Below are 20,425 nucleotides of genomic sequence, written 5' to 3' on the forward strand. Positions count from 1 at the left end.
GAGTGACTGCCGTTGTTAAGCTAGTTACACAGTTAAGTGAATTCAGCTTCCCCTGTTGTGATTCAGGGTCAGCCTGTGGGTTCGGCAGTTGGGTCGGACGACTCAGAGGAGGAAGAGGGGGGTGTTGAAGAGCTTGCTGATGATGGCCTTGAGGCTCCGCAGAGCCCTCAGCCGGGCCCCTCCCACCTGGTCACGACGGAGACCCAGCTGTGTGAGCCTGACAGCGTGGATGAAGATGACCCACAGCTGGCCCTGTTCAAGGACGCCTGACGCAGGAGGCAGTCAATCAGGAGTAAACAGAGGAAGGCAATGGGGCTCCTCGGAAGGAGGCAGAGAGAAGCCACGCCCTGAACTGTATAAAAGGGGAATGCGTGGGAGGGCTGGTTTGCTGAAGGCAACCGCTTGAAAAGCTCCTGTTTCTTAGTTCGTGTCTTGTTCTATTTGTTTTTGTAGTAATAAATTTGGCAGGCGTAATTCCAGCCTCTTGCCTTCTTGTAAAAGGGGTTGTCCCTGCCTTTTCTGCAGGGCCAGTAGCAGGCTGGTACAGAACATCCCCATTGACTTTGCTTGTCACAAGGTCGCAAAAGGGGATCACGTGACACCCCCCCCCCAGGGACACTGCAACTGTCATAAATACAAGTCAGTTTCCAACTGTCTGAATCTGAGTCCATGTGGCTATGGGGATACTGCCACAGTCGTGTGAAAACTGCTCATAAGTCACTTTTTTCAGTGCTGTTGTAACTTTCAACTGTCATGAAATGAATGGTTGTAAATTGAGAACTACCTGTAACAGAATGACAGAGTCGGAAGGGACCTTGGAGGTCTTCTAGTCCAACCCCCTGCTCAAGCAGGAAACGTTATACCATTTCAGACAAACGGTTGTCTAATCTCTTGTTAAAAACTGCCAGTGTTGACTTCCAGGAGTGTAGAACAATCGATCATTGCCTGTTCTAGCTGGGATTACAGGTAATCCTCAATTTTTAACCATTTGTTTAATGACTGTTTGAAGTTATAACTGCACTGACAAAAGGGGCTTATGACCATTGTTCACACTTACGACCGTTGCAGCATCCTCACATCATCAAAATTCGGACACTAGGCAACTGGCATGTAGTTATGAAGGTCACGTGATTCCACTTTGGTGAATTTCAGACAATAGGGAAGCCAGATTCACTTAACAACCATGTGACTAACGACCGCAGTGATTCACTTAACAACCGTGTCAAGAAAGGTCGTAAAATGGGGCAAAATTCACTTAACAACTGTCTCGCTTAGCAACACAAATGTTGGGCTCAGTTGTGGTCCTAAGTAGAGGACTACCTGTAATAAAATAAAATAAAATAAAATAATAATATCATATCATATAATATCACGTGATATTATGTATTATCCTAGAATATACAAAATAAAATAAGATGGGAGTTGTGCACTCATCCAAACAGGTAGCAAATGGAAATTTCCCTGCTGACCTGACAGGGTTATCGGCCACACTGTAAATGCTGTTTTACGATATTTTTAAAATCACACCTGCCCACTGGCTATTTCCTTCAGGCTTGTACAAAGATAAAACCAAAATCTCAAACAGCCCATTTTAAAAGTTTACTTTAAAGATTGCACGTCCGCAGCTTCTTCAAAATCCCGAAACTTCCAGAAAGTTAGGATTTTAATTTTAACCGTATCATTTCAGAAACACGTCCCAAGAGAGAAATTACACAACTCCTAGTTGCTTAACGTTAATGTGGGTAGCTACTTTTACCTTAGTGAATGTAAGCCCACCCATTGTGGTTTATGGCTGAGCCAGATCACAATTGCTTGTTTGATCAAGTGGGTGGGTGTTTCGTTTTTGTTTTAAATTGATTTTGCATTAAATAAACCAAGTGGTTCTCTTGAATTGGGCCCCTTCACACATTAATTAATCTGGTGTTTCCCTGCAGCCTGAATATGCGTGGACTTTAAAATTCCCCAGCCAGAGTGGTGGATAGGAGGAGAAGGAGAGGGGAGAAAAGGAAAGACAAAAAGGAAGGGAAAGGGGGAAGAAGGAGAAAGCATGATGAGAGAGAGAGAGAGGGAGGGAGGGAGGGAAGGAGGAGGGAGGGAAGGAGAAAAAAGGAAAGAAGGGAGAGAAGAAGTAAGGAAAAGGGGAGGAAAAGGAAGGGAAGGAAGGAGAAAGATGAAGGAAAAGAGGGAAAGAGAGGGAAAGAGAGGAAGGAAAGAAGGAGGGGGGGAAGGGAGGGTAGAATGGAAGGGAAGAATAGAAGAAGGGAGAGAGGGGATGGAAGGGAAGGGAAAGGAAAGGAAAGGAAGAAAGAAAAGAAAGGAAAGGAAATGATTTCCTCAGAAGCAACCTTCTCAGCCTTGGCAGGTTGAAGACAGGTAGACTTCAATTCCCAGAATTCTCCAGCCAACATGCATGGAATTCTTCCCACTGGCTGGGCAATTCTAGGGGCTTGAAGCCCCACCCGTTTCCCTAGTTGCCAAGGTGGAGAAACGCTGCTCCAGCAGGCCACACCGACAGACAATCCAATGGATTCCTTAGCAGGTTTCTTGGTAGCCCCATCAAAAGACCTCTAAAAGGAGCCTGCCTTTCTTGCGGCTTTGAGCAGGGAGGAAGGAAAAGGGAGACGAGGCCCTGGGGCTCTCCAAAAGACCTTCCAGCTTCTCACCCACCCCTGCCCGGATGCTTCGGAAGAGACTTGACCCTTCTGAGCTGGAGCAAGGTGCCTCAGGCTTTGCAGAAGAGCGAAAGAGGATGAGAGGCACGTACTTGTAATGGAAGTGATGGGTTATTAAGATGCCATATAAAAATGTAAGCTCTTTGACGGAGATAAGAGCCGAGAGGGCTGGGGGCATATTTGTTAGCCAGCCTGGGTGGTTCGCCAGAGGTGTAGCCATGACAAGCAGCAGGTCATGACTTGAGATGTTCGAGGTAGGCCTTCTGAAAGGGCTGGGGGTGGGCTAGGAGCGGGCCGAAGGGGGTGGGAAGGCAGAGCTTTTGAAACAAGGGTGTGCAAAGCCTCCACAATTTGACCAACTTCCCTCCCTGCGCGTCAAAGCACACACACACACCTTCTAGGAAACGCACAATTTGGAGGAGCCTTGGACACGTCTTATAAAGGTGGGAAGAAAGAGAAGTAGAGGACGACCGGAAGAAGATGGGTGGATTCGGTTATGGGGGCGACGGAGGCCTCGTTAGAAGTGGGAGGAGCAGGTTGGGAATAGGTCCTCATGGAGAAATTCTATCTAGGTGGTTGCTCAGAGTCAACAACCTTGAAGGCAACATAATCCATCTAACATTCAGTTGGTGCAAAGAGCCAACTTTCTGGAGAAGACCTTTATGATGGTGGGAAGGTTAGAAGGAAAGAGAAGAAGAGGACAATGATGAGAAGCTGGATAGACTCAGTTTGCACTGGTGATAGGGGCACCTTTGGAAGACTTGGAAGGATGAAGAATGGATCTTCTAGAAAAAGGTAGATCTGTGTGGTCACTAAGACTAATAGTAACTTGATGGTACACCATCTGTCAATTAATGCAAATAATCAGCTCCTTGGAAAAGTCCATAGTGCAAAGAAAGATGGAAGCAAAGAGTAGAAGAGGACCACCAGGAGTAAATGGGATGGAGGCACCATTGGGAGACTTGAAGGACCAGGTTAAGGAAAGATCTTCCTGGAGAAGATCTATCTGGACACTGAACCTTGACAACAAGTTGATGGCAAATGGTCAATCAGTCAACCAATGCAAAGACTCGGCTTCCTTGAGAAGTCAACAGTGTTGGGAAAGATGAAAGGAAGGAGAAGAAGAGGGTGACCAGTAGAAGGTGAATCAACTCAATTGTGGTGGCAATGGGTGCATCAATGGAAGTCCTGTGGGACCACTTTAGGGACAAATCACCTTGGATAAATTATAATGTCTATGTGATCACTAGGATTGAAAATGACTTGATGGCACATCATCCGTCAATAATAATAATAATAATAATAATAATAATAATAATAATAATAATAATAATAATAAAGTTGGAAGGGACCTTGGAGGTCATCATCCACCCACCATCCCATCCACCCATCATCCACCATCCCATCCATCCACCATCCCAATTTCATTCCATCTATCCATTGTGCCATCTGTCATCCATCCATCCAGCATTCCATCCATCATCTCATCCATCCATCCCTCCCTCCATCCTTTTATCCATCATCCTATTCATCCATTGTCTATCCATCATCCCATCCTCATCCCATCCATCCATCCATCCATGGGGCTGGTGAAAGCCGTTCTTTGAAGCATGACCTTGGAGATAGAAGCCCTTAAAGAAAGAACGCCAGCGGAAGAGAAAGATCTGTAGAATTCATTTGCTCTGGTTGAAGAACATCTACTGCACAAAACGGGACCTTCTTGACCAAGGTCTACATTTGACCTCTTTGGGCAATTGCTAGGCTGCCAAAGCTGGAGCATCATGTTCTTCAAAGCTGGCAACCATGACATGGATGGACTTCAACTTCATGATGGCTGGGGAATTCTGGGAGTTGAAGTCCACCCATCTTGAAGAGAATGGTTGAGATTCAGAAACAATGATTTAGGCCTTCACCCATTTGCTTAAGGGCACCAAAAGCTATTTGATTATTATCTTAGAACATTTTATAACCCGGCCACAGGATTATCTTTTGTCTTGTAAATTTTAACCTAGTTTTAAATTAGATTTAAGCATACTTCTAATCACGTTTTTACATGATTTTATTGTATTGTGTATAAAGTGCTCCGAGTCACTTAGGTAAGATGGATGATGTAGAAATTTGATAAATAAATAAAATAAATAAAACATCTTTTAAGATTGGTAACAATAATAAGGGCATTTCTCTTCACTTCTACCAATAATACTTGACTTACAAACATTCGTTTAGTGATCCTTCAAAATTACAACGGCACTGAAAAAAGTGACTTATACCTAGTTTTCACACGCACGACATTTGCAGCATCCCCATGGTCACGTGATCAGAATTCAGACACTTAGCAACTGATTCGTATTTATGACGGCTGTGGTATCCCGGGGTCACATGATCCCCTTTTGCGACTTCCTGACAAGCAAAGTCAATGGGGGATGCCAGAATAATTTAACGACCGTGTTACTAATTTAATAACTGCAATGATTCACTTAACAAACATGGCAAGGATGGTTGTAAAATGGGGCAAAATTCAGTAAACAAATGTCTTGCTTAGTGACAGAAATTTTGGGCTGAATTGTGGTACGTCATATATGTATATGTATATATATATATGTGTGTGTGTGTGTATGTATATGTATTTTTATTTGTATTCGTATGTGTATTTGTTTTTCTTTGTGATGTTGGAGTTTCCCTACAAAACAGGAATTAAAATGCAAAATAAGTCCCAAAGCAAGTTTGCATATTACACTAAAATTATTTGTTGCCTATGTTGACATCACATTACAAACATGTTGGTTAATCTTCTAGTGGTTTTGTTGCGTAGCTGCAAAGCTTGGTTAGTACTCATTCTAGCAGTTTGGTTAGCAGAGAGTTCCCTGGATTATATGAACCCCCAAATGGATTAATTCAGGAAGCAGGCAATTAAGGAGAAACAGCAAATGCTTGCTTAATCCTAGCCAACTCCGGAAGGCAGTTAGACAGGTTTTAGTAGAGCACCAAAGCAATCTTCCTAACCTCAGGCCCTGAGTAAGGTTGGAGTTCAACTCTCATAATCCCCAGCCAGGGCAGTATGGGGTAATATTCACACAATATTCACCAACATCCAGTAGAGATGGTCCTCGATTTATGAGCAAAATTTTTGTTGCTAAGCAAGACAGTTGTTAAGTGAGTTTTGCCCCATTTTGCAACTCTTCTTGCCACCGTTGTTAAGTGAATCACTGCAGCTGTTAAGTTAGCAACATGGTTGTTAAGCGAATCTGGCTTCCACATTGACTTTGTGAGGAGGTCACAAAAGGGGATCATGTGACCCTGGGGCACTGTGGCCATCATAAGTATGAGTCAGTTGCCAAGTGTCTGAATTTTGATAACGTGACCCTGGGGATGCTGCAACGGTTGTAAGTATGAAAAATGGTCATAAGTCACTTCCAACACTGAGATTGGACAACCATTTGTCTTTTGCTACTGTTATTCTATTAGAGGTAGTTCTCAACTTACAACAGTTCATTTAGTGACTGTTCAAACTTACAACGGCACTTTAAAAAGTGACTTAGGACTGGTTTTCACACTTACGACCGTTGCAGCATCCTCACGGTCATGTGATCAAAATTTTGACGTGTGGCAACTGACTCGTATTTATTACGTTCGCAGTGCCCTGGGATCATGTGATCACCTTTTGCGGCCTACTGATAAGCAAAGTTAATGGGGAAGCCGGATTTGGTTAACGACCGTGTTACTCACTTAACAACTGCAGGGTTTCACTTAACAACTGTGGCAAGGCAAGCCATTACAATGGGCAAAACTCATTTAACAAATGTTTTACTTATCAACATAAATTTTGGGCTTAATTGTGATCCTAAATTGAAGGCTACCTGTATTCTGCTTTTTCAGTGCTGTCGTAACATCAAACGGTCACTAACTGAAAGGTTGTAAGTTGAGGACCACCTCTGTTGACCCAGTAGCTCAAGAAGAAGAAGAAATCACAGAAGCCATCCACAACATACAGTATACGGTCTGTAAGACAGAGAGGTAGAAGACTAGCAGAGCACATGTGTGAACACCAATTAGGAATCAGAAGACAAAATATTGAAAACTCCTTAATCCCTCAACACATGGATACTCCCAACCATTGTTTCTACCAGGAAACTGTGAGTATCCTACACCAAGTTAACTCCAAAAAGGCTAGGGTATTCCTGAAAGTTTGGCATTCAGACGCCACCTCGGCCATCCATGGAGACATTGAGATAAACCACCTTTACGCACCATTCCAGAGAGACAAAAGCGACGAAGGGAACAAAAAAGATCCAAGTACATCCTCTAAAGATAGGCAGGGTTGAAGACCAGACAAACAATTCAGCAGAAAACAATATACCCAAGGCACTACCAAGGAGAAAAGCACACACCCCCATCACACTGTCAGGGCAAGTAATATAAACAGAGAGCAAATACCACTTATTTCTAGCACTGATGATGTTCCCTAGTTGGGTCATGAAATGTCTGCAAGAAAACCGTTAAACTCAGAGAACACCAAGGACCCCACAGTCATCGCCATTTTCCTCCTCCTCCTCCTCCTTACACTCCCTAGTCCAGGGTTAGGCAACCTTGGCATTTTTAAGACTCGTGGACTTCAACTCCCAGAATTCCTGAGCCAGCCATGCTGAAGAGAAAGGGAGAGGTTTCATGCTGAGCCATGTTGGTTCAGGAATTCTGAGAGTTGAAGTCCAGGAGTCATGAAGGGGCCAAGGTTCCCCACCCCTGCCCCAGCCCCTTCTAGCACTGATAATGTTATCCAGCTGGGACATGAAACATCTGCAAAGAAATCACCAAAAATATAATTAAAATTGCCAAAAAAAGAACACCGAGAATCATCATCATCATCATCATCATCATCATCATCATCAGTAAGTTGGAAGGGACCTTGGAGGTCATCTAGTCCAACCCCCTGCTCAGGCAGGAAACCCTATACCATTTCAGACAAATGCCTGTCCAGTCTCTTCTTAAAAACTTCCAGTGTTGGAGCATTCACCACTTCTAGAGGCAGGTTGTTCCACTGGTTAATTGTTCTAACTGTCAGGAAATTCCTCCTTAGTTCTAGGTTGCTTCTCTCCTTGACTAGTTTCCATCCGTTGCTTCTTGTCCTGCCTTCAGGTGCTTTGGAGAAGAGCTTGACTCCCTCTTCTTTGGGGCAGCCCCTGAGATACTGGAACACTGCTATCATGTCACCCCTCACCCTTCTCTTCATTAAACTACACATACCCAATTCCAGCAACCGTTCCCTATATGTTTTAGCCTCCAGTCCCCCAATCATCTTTGTTGCTCTTCTCTGTACCCTTTCTAGAGTCTCAACATCTTTTTTACATCATGGTGACCAAAACTGGATGTAGTATTCCAGGTGTGGCCTTACCAAGGCATTGTAAAGTGGTATTTTGTATCTGGTTTTTTATTGTGTATTGCCCTGTTCACCGCCCTGAGTCCTTCGGGAGAAGGGCGGTATAGAAATCAAATTATTAAATTAAATTAAATTATTAATACTTCACGCAATCTTGATTCTATCCCTCTGTTAATGCAGCCTAGCACTGCGTTGGCTTTTTTGGCAGATGCAGCACACTGCTGGCTCCTATTTAAGGGATTGTCTACTAGGAGTCCGAGATCCCTCTCACAGTTACTACTATTGAGCAAGGTACCACATATACTATACCTGTGCATTTGGTTTTTCCTGCCTAAATGTAGAACCTTACTTTTTTCACCATTGAATTTCATTTTGTTAGATAGCGCCCAGCGTTCGAGTCTGTCCAGATCCTCCTGTATCTTAAGCCTATCTTCTGGAGTATTGGCTATTCCTGCCAGCTTGGTGTCGTCTGCAAATTTGATGAGTTCCCCATCTATCCCCTCATCCAAATCATTAATGAAGATATTGAAGAGCACTGGGCCCAGAACAGAGCCCTGGGGCACCCCACTACACACTTCCCTCCATGTAGATGCGGTTCCATTGAGGACCACACGCTGAGTACGGCCTGTCAGCCAGCTACAAATCCATCTGATGGTGATGCTGTCTAACCCACATTTTTCTATCTTATCAAGTAGTAGGTTGTGAACTACTTTATCAAATGCCTTACTGAAGTCCAAGTAAGTTATATCCACAGCATTCCTCTGGTCCACTAATTTTGGCACTTGGTCAAAGAATGTAATAAGGTTTGTCTGGCATGATCTGTTTTTGACAAACCCATGTTGACTCTTAGTGATGACTTTGTTTGCATCAAGGTGTTCGCTGATTTGTTGTTTGATTATCTTTTCCAGAATCTTCCCAGGTATTGAGGTGAGGCTGATAGGTCTGTAGTTTCCTGGATCTATTTTTTTATCTTTTTTGAAGATGGGAACTACATCAGCTCTCTTCCAGTCCTCTGGTAGTTCCCCAGTGCTCCAGGATCTTTGAAAAATATAGTTCAGTGGTTCTGAGATCATGTCTGCCAGTTCTTTGAGAACTTTGGGGTGTAATCCATCTGGTCCTGGTGATTTGAACTCGTCTAGGATGGACAGGTGCTCACACCATTTTCTTGCCTATCTTAATTTGCATTTCTATTCTGTTTTTTATGGCACTGTTTTTGGTAGGTTGGACTGTTTTTCCCCTTTGTGTAAAGACAGATGCAAAAAACGAGTTAAATAGTTCTGCTTTCTCCCTGTTGCTTGTCACCTTCTTGCCATTTCCCCCCACTAATGGACCAATCATTTCCTTAACTTTTTTCTTGTTTTTATATGTTGAAAGAAGCTTTTTTTGTTATTTTTAACTTTGGTCGCAAGCCTTAGTTCATTTTGAGCCTTACCTTCCCTCACTTCATCTTTGCAGGCACGGGCTGTTTGCTGATATTCTGCCTTAGTTATGTGCCCCTCTTTCCAATTCTTATACTTGTCCTTTTTATCTTTCAATTTATCAGAGAGTTCTTTATGCAGCCATGCTGGTTTCTTTTGAGAGCTGTTGTTTTTCTTCTTTGTTGGTATTGTGCTAGACTGGGCCTTTATTATCTCACTTTTCAAAATTTCCCAAGCTTCTTGAGTTGTTTTCCCCTTTAGGATTCTCATCCATGGAATTCTTCCCATGGTCTCTCTAAGTTTATTGAAATTAGCTCTTTTAAAGTCGAAGACTCTAGTTTGGCTGTGTTCTATTGCTTGTGCCTCCAGAATGTTGAATTCCAATATTGCATGATCACTTCCCCCCAAGGTTCCTGTGGCTTCGACACCTTCTATCATTTCATCTCTGTTAGTGAGAATTAAATCCAATATGGGAGAGAAAGTTGTCTGCTAGGTTTGTCAGGAATCTGTTTGATCTTCCACTTGGTGCAGAGTTTGTCTCCCAGTTGATATCAGGGTAATTAAAGTCCCCCATTACTATTGTGATGTGCTTCTTACATACCTTAGTTAGCTGACTAGCAAAAAGTTCATCTATTTCCTCCGCTTGGTTGGGCGGCCTATAGTATACACCTATGGCAATGTCATTTTCCCCCCACCTTTTATATTGACCCAAATGCATTCAAGTTTACAGTTTTTGTCATTGTTGTGCTCTATTTCTGTAGAAATGTAGTTATTTCTTATACAGAGAGCAACTCCACCTCCTCTTTTGTTTAGTCTGTTTCTTTTAAATAATTTAAATCCCTCTAGCTGTGTGTTCCATTTGTGGGTTTCGTCCCACCATGTTTCCGTAATGGCAACAACCACAAGTGATATAAATCTCAGCCCGCAAAAATTTAGAGACGTTCTCCTCTGTCAATACATTTTGATAGGACCTATCTAGGCAAACATTTGCTGTTGGCATGAAAACCAAAAAACAAAAAAAGCAATTCCAGATCAATATTTGGTTTCCAACTGGCCCAATATTTTTCACTGAAAGCAACAATCACAAAAATTGCGGTTTTATCCCTCCCATCTTGTTTAATTCCCTTCAGGCCTTCAGGCTCAGCTTCCCACGCATTTGTGATGTTCTCCATAAATTAAAGGCAGGTTAAAAAAACTTCCAAGTCTTTTTTTTCCAATTTTTTTTTTCTTCTTCTGGGATAATCTCCACCTCAACCTGTTGCCTTGCCAAAATTTAATAGTTTTGATTACTGCACTACATGTTCCTGGGAAACCATAAGAGATTATTATTATTTTTATTGTTTTGTTGTTGTTGTTGTTGTTATTAAAATAATCTCTCTCTTTCTCTCTCTTTGCCCCAGGAAACCTAGATGTCTAGGGAAGGAAATTTTTCCGTGTATCTCCATGATTTTATCATGATGGGATCTGTAGAAACAGATTGCTTGCTTTGAGCATTTGTGTAATTAAAGGGAAAAAAAACACCTTAGCAACAAAGGGAGGCAGGGCAAAAATTTCAAAATGGTGGCAGCCTCTGGGCCCTCAGCAGTCCTCCCAATCCTTAGAGACCTGACCTTTTCTTTAAAAAAAAAATACATAGCTTTGTTCAATTTCAGAAAAAAAAACATTATAAAAACAGGAAAACAAGATAAAATCAACCTGCCTCCAGAAGCTGTGAATGCTCCAACACTGGAAGTTTTTAAGAAGAGACCGGACAGCCATTTTGTCTGAAATGGTATAGGGTTTCCTGCCTGAGCAGGCGGGTTGGACTAGATGACCTGCAAGGTCCCTTCCAACTTTATTATTATTATTATTATTATTATTATTATTATTATTATTATTATTATTATTATTATTAAGATATGAACTGAAATAAAAGGGAAAGGGCAAAGGAAAGGGCTGGTTAAAAGTGCCACAAAACGCATTCAACAAATTGATTAACAGAGATGCAAAGATTTTCTTTTCTAATACCTAAGACATTGTCAATAAGCTTATATTGAAAAAGCTGCAATACAGGTAGTCCTTGGCTCACGACCATTGCTAAGCGAGACAGTTGTTGAGTGAGTTTTGCCCCATTTTACAACCGTTGTTAAATGAATCCTTGCAGTTGTTAAGTGAGTCACATGGTCGTTAAATGAATCCAGCTTCCCCCATTGACTTTGCTTGGCAGAAGGTCGCAAAAGGAGATCATGTGACCTCTCCCCCCCCCAGGGACACTGCAACTGTCATAAATATGAACCAGTTGCCAAGTGTCTGAATTTTGATCATGTGACCACGGGGATGCAGCCACGGTTAGTTGTAAGTTCCCTTCAGTCGGCTGCTGAATGAATGGTTATAAGTCAAGGATGACTGTAGCTTCTGACAGGCATCGAAAAATTAAAATTTGGGTTTTGCTGAAACTGTTTGATAAGACCTTGTCATGTTTGAATGGGTGCATGAAATTATCCTGAGGGCACCCGATGCTCATTTCAGATAAATAATACATTTAATAATTTCAGGAAAGTTATTAAAGTCGACATCCCTGCCAAGAAAATGTGTAGCTGGTTCATGGTAGGTGGAACATATGTTTGGGTTTCTGAGGCAACAACAGCAAGTTTTGTAAGAACATGGTGAATTGCGCACATCAGATCAAAACTTGATTTCCCAAAGATCAGAATTTGGGAGGCTTCCAAACTTAACTACAGAGAGACAATTCACCTCCTGTTCCCGGTTTTTTGGGTTTTTTTTTGAACACGGACATGCAAACAGGTCTCTGATCCTGGAGGAGGCGTCATATCACACCAGGCGTCTGCTTGATCAATTAATTAATTTGATTTTGATTTTCTTAAGGCAAGGAATAGGGCTCACTCAGGTGAGTGAGGGCAGCTTAAGGGAATAAAATCCCTCAAGAAAAAAGCCAATAAAATGTCCCGTCCCCCCCCAGTGACAGCAACTGAACAGAGGCCATCAAAGTCTGTGGAGAGGAGGAGGAGGGTTATGGGGTTTTGGTGGTCTCTGACCTTGGTTATTTTCCTGCAGACATTTCACGACCCAACAGATACAAATTTTGGTGTGGGGTATCATCAGCATACTGTATCTGTATCTGTTATCTCTACCCCTAACCACCCCAGTGATGCCCTCGATGTGATGTCCCGTTGCCTGGAGGCGGTCCGGGTCTGGATGGGGAGGAACAGGCTTCGGCTTAATCCCGACAAGACTGAGTGGTTGTACGTACCGGCATCTCGGGAAGTTCAGTTCATTCCATCTTTAACTATAGGGGGGGTGAGGTGTTACCCCCCCCCCCGTAGATAGGGCTCGCAAGTTGGGTATCCTCCTTGACTCACGGCTCAGTTTGGAAGACCACGTAGGGGCTGTGGCCAGGGGGGCTTTTGCCCAGGTTCGCCTGGTGCTCCAGTTGCGGCCCTATCTGGACCGGGATGCCCTGCGTACAGTCACTCATGCGCTCGTGACCTCTCGGATAGACTACTGCAATGCTCTCTACATGGGGCTGCCCTTGAGAACCACGCGGAGGCTTCGACTGGTGCAGAATGCGGCCGCGCAAGTTGTGATGGGGGCTTCCCGATACTCCCATGTAACACCTCTCCTCCGCGAGCTGCATTGGCTTCCGGTTGCCCTCCGGGTGAGATTCAAGGTGCTGGTGATGACCTATAAAGCCCTAAATGGCACGGGTCCGGGTTATTTACGGGAGCACCTGCTGCCGGCGTCAACTTCCCTTCGTCCTGTGCGCTCCCACAGGGAGGGTCTCCTCAGGGTGCCGCCGGTCAGGGACTGCCGGCTGGTGGCCCCCAGGGGGAGGGCGTTCTCTGTGGGCGCGCCTGCCCTCTGGAATCAGCTCCCTGTTGAGCTCCGGATGGCTCTCGACCTTCGCTTTTTCCGCCGTGACCTGAAGACTTGGTTGTTTGAACAGGCCGGCCTGGACTAAGGGTTTGGGTTTATTTTTAACTATTTATTGTTTAGGGCTAAATTAATTTAATTTTACTTTTATCTTTTTTAAGTTGTATTTTATTACCCTGTACACCGCCCTGAGTCCTTTGGGAGAAGGGCAATATAGAAATTTAATAAATAAATAAATAAATAATAAAATAAATACAGGCCGGGTGAGATCTGGCTCAAAAACAGTAACTGTGAGAGGGACCTCGGAGTCCTCGTGGACGATCACTCGACCGTGAGCCAGCCGTGTGCTGCAGCATCCAAAAAAGCTAACACAATCCTGGGTTGTATAAACAGAGGCATAGAATCAAGATCACGCAAAGTATTAGTACCGCTTTATAAAACCCTAGTGAGACCACATCTGGAATACTGCAACCAGTTTTGGTCACCCTATCACAAAAAAGACGTTGAGAGTTTGGAAAAAGTGCAGAGAAGAGCAACTAGGATGATCGAAGGCCTGGAGACTAAAACATACAAAGAACGGCTGAGGGACTTGGGTTTGGCCAGTCTAAAGAAAAAAAGAAATAGGGGAGACATGATAGCAGTATTTCAGTATTTGAGGGGCTGCCACAAGGAAGAGGAGGGGGTCAACTTATTCTCCAAAGCACCAGAGGGAAGGACGAGAAACAATGGTTGGAAGCTGACCAAAGAGAGAAGCAACCTGGAATTAAGGAGAATGTTCCTAACAATGAGGACAATTAACCAGTGGAACTGCTTGCCACCAGAAATCGTGGGCGCTCCATCGCTGGAGATTTTTAAGAAGAGGCTAAAACAGTCACTCGTCTGAGATGGTATAGGTTCTCCTGCTTGAGCAGGGGGATGGACTAGAAGACCTCCAAGGTCCCTTTCAGCTCTATTCTATCCTAACTAGGTAATATCATTAGTGCCAGAAGGATTTGCCCTCCTTACATACTAAGGCAGAGTTCACCAACCTTTCCGAATTTGTGGATCAGCGGGGGGAGGGGGTGTGTGATGATTCCCTGTGAGCGGCGGGCAAGTGCACATCCACGCACAGATCCATATGTGCGAGCGGCAGGCACGCCTGTCCACCACTTGCGCAAGTAGGGATGCACACGTGTGCACACACTGCTTCCATGGCCTGCTTTCAAACAATTCACGGCCCGGTAGTGTGGACCCCTGTACTAGTGGCTTGCCTTGTTAGTGTTCATGGGAACAGACATGGTGGACTTTTGATTAGGCTGTGATTTACATTCCCAGCAACAGTAATAGGTCAAGCCACTAGTGTATAGAGAGCGCAAATCCCACTTCCCTCAACCACTGATAGTGTTGCCTAGTTGGGTAATGAAACATCTGCAAGGAAACAACTATGCCCAGAGAGCACCAAGGACCCCATTGCAATAATAATAATAATAATAATAATAATAATAATAATAATAATAATAATAATAATAATAATAATAAGAAGAAGAAGAAGAAGAAGAAGAAGAAGAAGAAGTTGGAAGGGACCTTGGAGGTCATCTAGTCCAACCCCCTGCTCAGGCAGGAGACTTTATACCATTTCAGACAAATGGCTCTGTCCAGTCTCTCCTTAAAACCTTCCAGTGTTGGAACATTCACCACTTCTGGAGGCAGGTTGTTCCACTGGTTAATTGTTCTAACTGTCAGGAGGTTTCTCCTTAGTTCTGGGTTGCTTCTCTCCTTGACTAGTTTCCATCCGTTGCTTCTTGTCCTGCCTTCAGGTGCTTTGGAGAATAGCTTGACTCCCTCTTCTTTGGGGCAGCCCCTGAGATATTGGAAGGATGCTATCATGTCCCCCCTCGTCCTTCTCTTCATTAAACGAGACATACCCAATTCCTGCAGCCGTTCCTTATATGTTTTAGTCTCCATTCCTCTAATCATCTTTGTTGCTCTTCTTTGCACTCTTTCTAGAGTCTCAACATCTTTTTTACATCGTGGTTACCAAAACTGGATGCCGTATTCCAGGTGTGGCCTTACCAAGGCCTTGTAAAATGGTATCCACACTTCACATGATCCTGATTCTATCCCTCTGTTAATGCAGCCTAGCACTGTGTTGGCTTTTTTGGCAGATGCAGCACATGGCTGGCTCCTATTTAAGGGATTGTCTACTAGGAGTCCGAGATCCCTCTCACAGTTGCTACTATTGAGCAAGTTACCACCTATACCAGACATGTCAAACTTGCGACATCACGCGACGTCGTGCAATGTATCGGGACAGTTTTGCCATTGCCGGCAATGGGGTGGGCACGGCTTCCACATGACGCGTCTGGCCCACGGGCCGGCAGTTTGACACCCCTGACCTATACTATACCTGTGCATTTGGTTCCTCCTCCTCCTCCTCCTCCTCCTCTCTGTAACCTTCCCCTCCCTTCTAGCACTGATGATATTTCCTAGTTGCATGATGAAACATCTGCAAGAAAAGCCACCCCCTCCCCCAGCTCAGAGAGCAGCAAGGACCACATGGATCTTCAACAGATATCCGATGGGAGCCACTTGACCGATGGGAGCCACTTGACGGGCTCCCAATCACCCTGGGGGGCCACAGGCCCAGTGGCCAAACCATGTCTTCAAGGCTTTTTGAAAAGAATGTCAAAGTGGGGAGGGGGCAATCTCATCTCTATAGGCGCTGCAGAGGAGGCCGTTCTGGGTCACACTAGGTGGGCCTCCTTAAGTGAGATTTGTAACACAACTCCCTCCCCTCTCTGGTGGGTCAGGTAGAAAAAAAAAGTGACTTATGACCAGTTTTCACACTTACGACCATGCCAGCATCCCCATGGGTCATGTGATCAAAAATTCACATTGGCAACAGATTCATATTTAGGACGGTCACCGTATCCCAGGGTCATGTGACCTTCTGACCAGCAAGGTGGATGGGGGAAGCCAGATTCACTTAACAACCATGTTACTAACTTAACCACCACAGTGATTCACTTAACAGCTGGGGCGAGAAAGGTCATAAAACGGAGCAAAACTCACTTCACAGCTCTTTCACTTAGCAACAGGAAGGGAAATTACGGCCGTAAGTTGAGGATTCCCAGTGTTTCAGGCTATTGAAGTCTACCCTGGTGGCAAAGTGGAGCTTCCGGGCTTGTTTCGCAAAGGGTCTTCTGATCTGACCCCTTCCCTGCCCCACTGTAGGTGGTGACCTGCAACCTCTCCATCAAAAATGTTCAGCCTTTTAGGATGTGTTCACAAGACCCTGCTTTTCATCCAGTGCTTGTATCATCTTGCTGGAAGAGGCTGCAACATCAGTATATCATTAACTCAGGCCAAGAAAAGGGGGCCGTCCTGGGGGACTTTCGCCCAACGCCCCGCTGGGGTCTGCTAGGAGCACAATATCCCAGCGACAAGGAGATTAAGGCCCCGGCTATCCAGCGAAATGTGTTTTTTTCCTCACAATTCACACGCCCTCGCGATTGTTCGATGCCACCATTTGAATACAGAATTTCCCTTTCTCCGCCGAGCGATGCATAGTTTTACGTTGCTATGACTTAGTTTGGGGTCTTGCTAATCAGGGACCAAAGCAAACTTCATATAAAATATCTCCGGGCCATTGTGAGCTTAACGCACCGTGACGTTCTCATCACAAAATAGGGATAAAGTCACCCCAGCAGGTATCCGGAGCTGATTTTGCAAGTCCTTCCAGCTCGGTCGTTGACGGAGTCAAACCGAGATGGATGGAAATCTTGAATTCTAGGCGCAGGTAACCCGAGTGGAGAGATGCGTTTTTTCTTAGCCAGATTTATGGACGTTTTGCACGGAAAGAGAGGAGGCGAAAATATTTGTGTTGCGGTTTTTGTCGTTTGCTTTCTTAGTTCGAGAAGAGACACCCGTTTTCCTGTTTTCTACAGTAAGTGGATCAGACTAGGCTAGTGTTTCTCAAGTTTATCAACTTTAAGATGAGTGGACTTCAATTCCCAGAATTCCCCAGCCAGCCTGCTTTAAGAGGGGTGGACTACAATTCTCAGTAGATAGATAACCTTTATTATCATTTTTTACTGTGGGCACAATGGCACGCATTAAAAATGTAATTTAGTTGCTTGCTCTCAAAGTGTACACATACATAACACACCTTTAAACATACTATATACAACAAATGTATAGATGTACATCCTTACATATAAGTAACATATAAATATTAAGAATCCCCCAATCGGCATGCTTTAAGAGGGGAGGACTTCAACTCCCAGAATCCCCCAGCCAGCCATGCTTTAAGAGGGGTGGACTTCAACTCCCAGAATCCCCCAGCCAGCTTGCTTTAAGAGGGGAGGACTTCCACTCCCAGAATCCCCCAGGCAAATATGCTTTAAGAGGGGAGGACTTCAACTCCCAGAATCCCCCAGGCAAATATGCTTTAAGAGGGGAGGACTTCAACTCCCAGAATCCCCCAGCCAGCCATGCTTTAAGAGGGGTGGACTTCAACTCCCAGAATCCCCCAGCCAGCCATGCTTTAAGAGGGGAGGACTTCAACTCCCAGAATCCCCCTGCCAGGCATGCTTTAAGATGCACATTTGATTCATGCTGTAAGATGCATGGTTTTGACTTATGACCATCTTGGAGCCCCAAATTTCAATTGTTAAGTGAGACACTTGTTAAATGAGTTTTGGCCCATTTTATGACTTTCCTTGCCACAGCTGTTAAGTGAATCCCTGCAGTTGTTGAGTCAGTGACTCAGCTGATAAGTGAATCCGACTCCCCCATTGACTTTGCTTGTCAAAAGGTCACAAAAGGGGCACACCTGGCCCCGGGACACTGCGACCGTCATAAATATGAATCAGTTTTGCCAAATGTTCAAATTTTGATCACGTGTCTGTGGGGATGCTACAACAGTCGTCAGGGTGAAAAACAGTTGTACGTCACTTTTTTTTCAGTGCCGCTGTAACTTTGGTCATTAAATGAATAGTTGAGCCCTGGAGCCCTTTTTCACAGCTCTCATCAAATTCGGGACCTCAGTGCACTGCAACTGGCCTTAAACAAAGCACCAGATCATAAGTCATCAACTAACACCAATGACCTTGCCATAAATTGATTTGCAGGTACTCCTCAACTTATGGTTGTAACTGAGCCTGGTGTTACAACAGTCAGTTCTGCCTGTCGTTAAGTGGGTCATCATGACTACTGGCTTTTAAAACTTTTTTTTGGCAGCAAATGTCATGGTTGTAAGCCACTTGATTAGTGGGGTCCCTGGTGCTCCCTGAGCTGGGTGGCTTCCTTACAGACGTTTCATGACCCAACTAGGGAACATCATCAGTGCTAGAAGGGAGGAGGAGGGGGAGGAGGAGGAGGAGGAGGAAGAAATAGACTGTGGGGTCCCTGGTGCTCTCTGAACTGGGTGGTTTCCTTGCAGATGTTTCATGACCCACCTAAGTAACATCATCACTACTATAAGGGGGAGGAGAGTTTCTAGCTTCTATAACTGGAGAATGTTCTCCAGTTGGATCGTGAAACATCTGCAAGAAAACCACCCAGCTCAGGGAGCACCAGGGACCCCACAGTCCTCCTCCTCCTCCTCCTCCTCCTCCCTTCTAGCCCTGTTGATGTTCCCTAGTTGGGTCTTGAAACATCTGCAAGGAAGCCACCCAGCTCAGGGAGCACCAGAGACCCCACAGTCGTCGTCGTCGTCGTCCTCCTCCTCCTCCTCCTCCTCCTCCTCCTCCTCCTCCCTTCTAGCCCTGTTGATGTTCCCTAGTTAGGTCTTGAAACATCTGCAAGGAAGCCACCCAGCTCAGGGAGCACCAGGGACCCCACAGTCGTCGTCGTCCTCCTCCTCCTCCTCCTCCTCCTCCTCCTCCCTTCTAGCCCTGATGATGTTCCCTAGTTGGGTCTTGAAACATCTGCAAGGAAGCCACCCAGCTCAGGGAGCACCAGGGACCCCACAGTCCTCCTCCTCCTCCTCCTCCTCCTCCTCCTCCTCCTCCCTTCTAGCCCTGATGATGTTCCCTAGTTGGGTCTTGAAACATCTGCAAGGAAGCCACCCAGCTCCGGGAGCACCAGGGACCCCACTATTTCTGCACCTCCTAACCTCCTAATTTCTCTCTCGAGGGATTGCACATTCTCATTCCTTTTTTCCCCTGCATGATGTTCTCACCCCTTCTCAAATTCCTATCCCACCAAACCTGGTAGCATTTTCCTGGGATGCCTTTGCGGTTTTGATCGATTTCCTAGGCTGATTTCCCCCAGTTTTCTCACCTGGGACTTTATCCACGATTGTTCGGGTGATGTTATCTCTCCTTTTAATTACCTGGTTTTCTTGTTCCAGCATCCTCAACCTTTTCTTTTGAAAAAAAAGGAGGGTGTTCCCTAACCAATGTTCACCGATAAATGCCTCCTTAGGCTGACTCACTGAGACATGATTAATGCCTCTCTTGTTTGCCTAACTATTTCTTTGTACCTAAGATGTAGGAATTTAATTAAAGCGTTCTTCATTCCATGCCATTTCTGGGCAAAATTTCAAATATCCGAAGGGTGTATTCAAATGAGCAGAAAGATGCCAGTGAATTAGATTCCTTCCTTCCTCTTTCGCCTTCTCCCCACAGCCAATATTGAAGCTGATGATTTCAGTCCTCGAGATATGACCTCAATGGAGACTGCCCATTGCAGGTAGCCCTCGATTTATGACCACAGCGAAGGCCTAGATTTCTCTTGCTGAGACGGTTGTTAAGTCAGTTGTGTCCCATTTTGCAAGGTTTCTTACCACCGTTGTTAAGCGAATCCCTGCAGTTAAGTTAGTAAGCCGGTTGTTAAGTGAATCAGGCTTCCCGCATTGACTTTGCTTAACAGAAGGTCACATAAAGGTGATCAGGTGACCTCTGGACACTGCAGCCGTCATAAAATGACTGTAAAAAGTGGCTTATGACCTTTTTTCTCACTTACGACCATTGCAGCCTCCGAATTAAAATTCAGACCTTTGGCAATTGACTCATATTTATGACGGTCGCAGTATCCTGGGGTCATGCGATCCCCTTTTGCTACCTTCTGACAAGCAAAGTCAATGAGGAAGCCAGATTCACTTAACG

The 20,425-nt window shown here is 44.7% G+C and overlaps 1 protein-coding gene and 1 long non-coding RNA gene across 2 annotated transcripts in view; one reads left to right on the top strand and one right to left on the bottom strand.

The window, feature by feature from the left end:
* LOC308677644 overlaps nucleotides 1–20,425 on the top strand; it is a 792,073-nt gene that overhangs the window by 262,653 nt on the left and 508,995 nt on the right. The window lies entirely within an intron of this gene.
* Nucleotides 1–20,425, bottom strand: part of WNT3A (Wnt family member 3A) — a gene marked incomplete at both ends in the record, with an annotated part of 65,379 nt that overhangs the window by 1,531 nt on the left and 43,423 nt on the right. The window lies entirely within an intron of this gene.

Source organism: Vipera berus (genome assembly GCF_964194415.1).
Source record: "Vipera berus genome assembly, chromosome: Z".
Lineage (NCBI taxonomy): Eukaryota > Metazoa > Chordata > Lepidosauria > Squamata > Viperidae > Vipera > Vipera berus.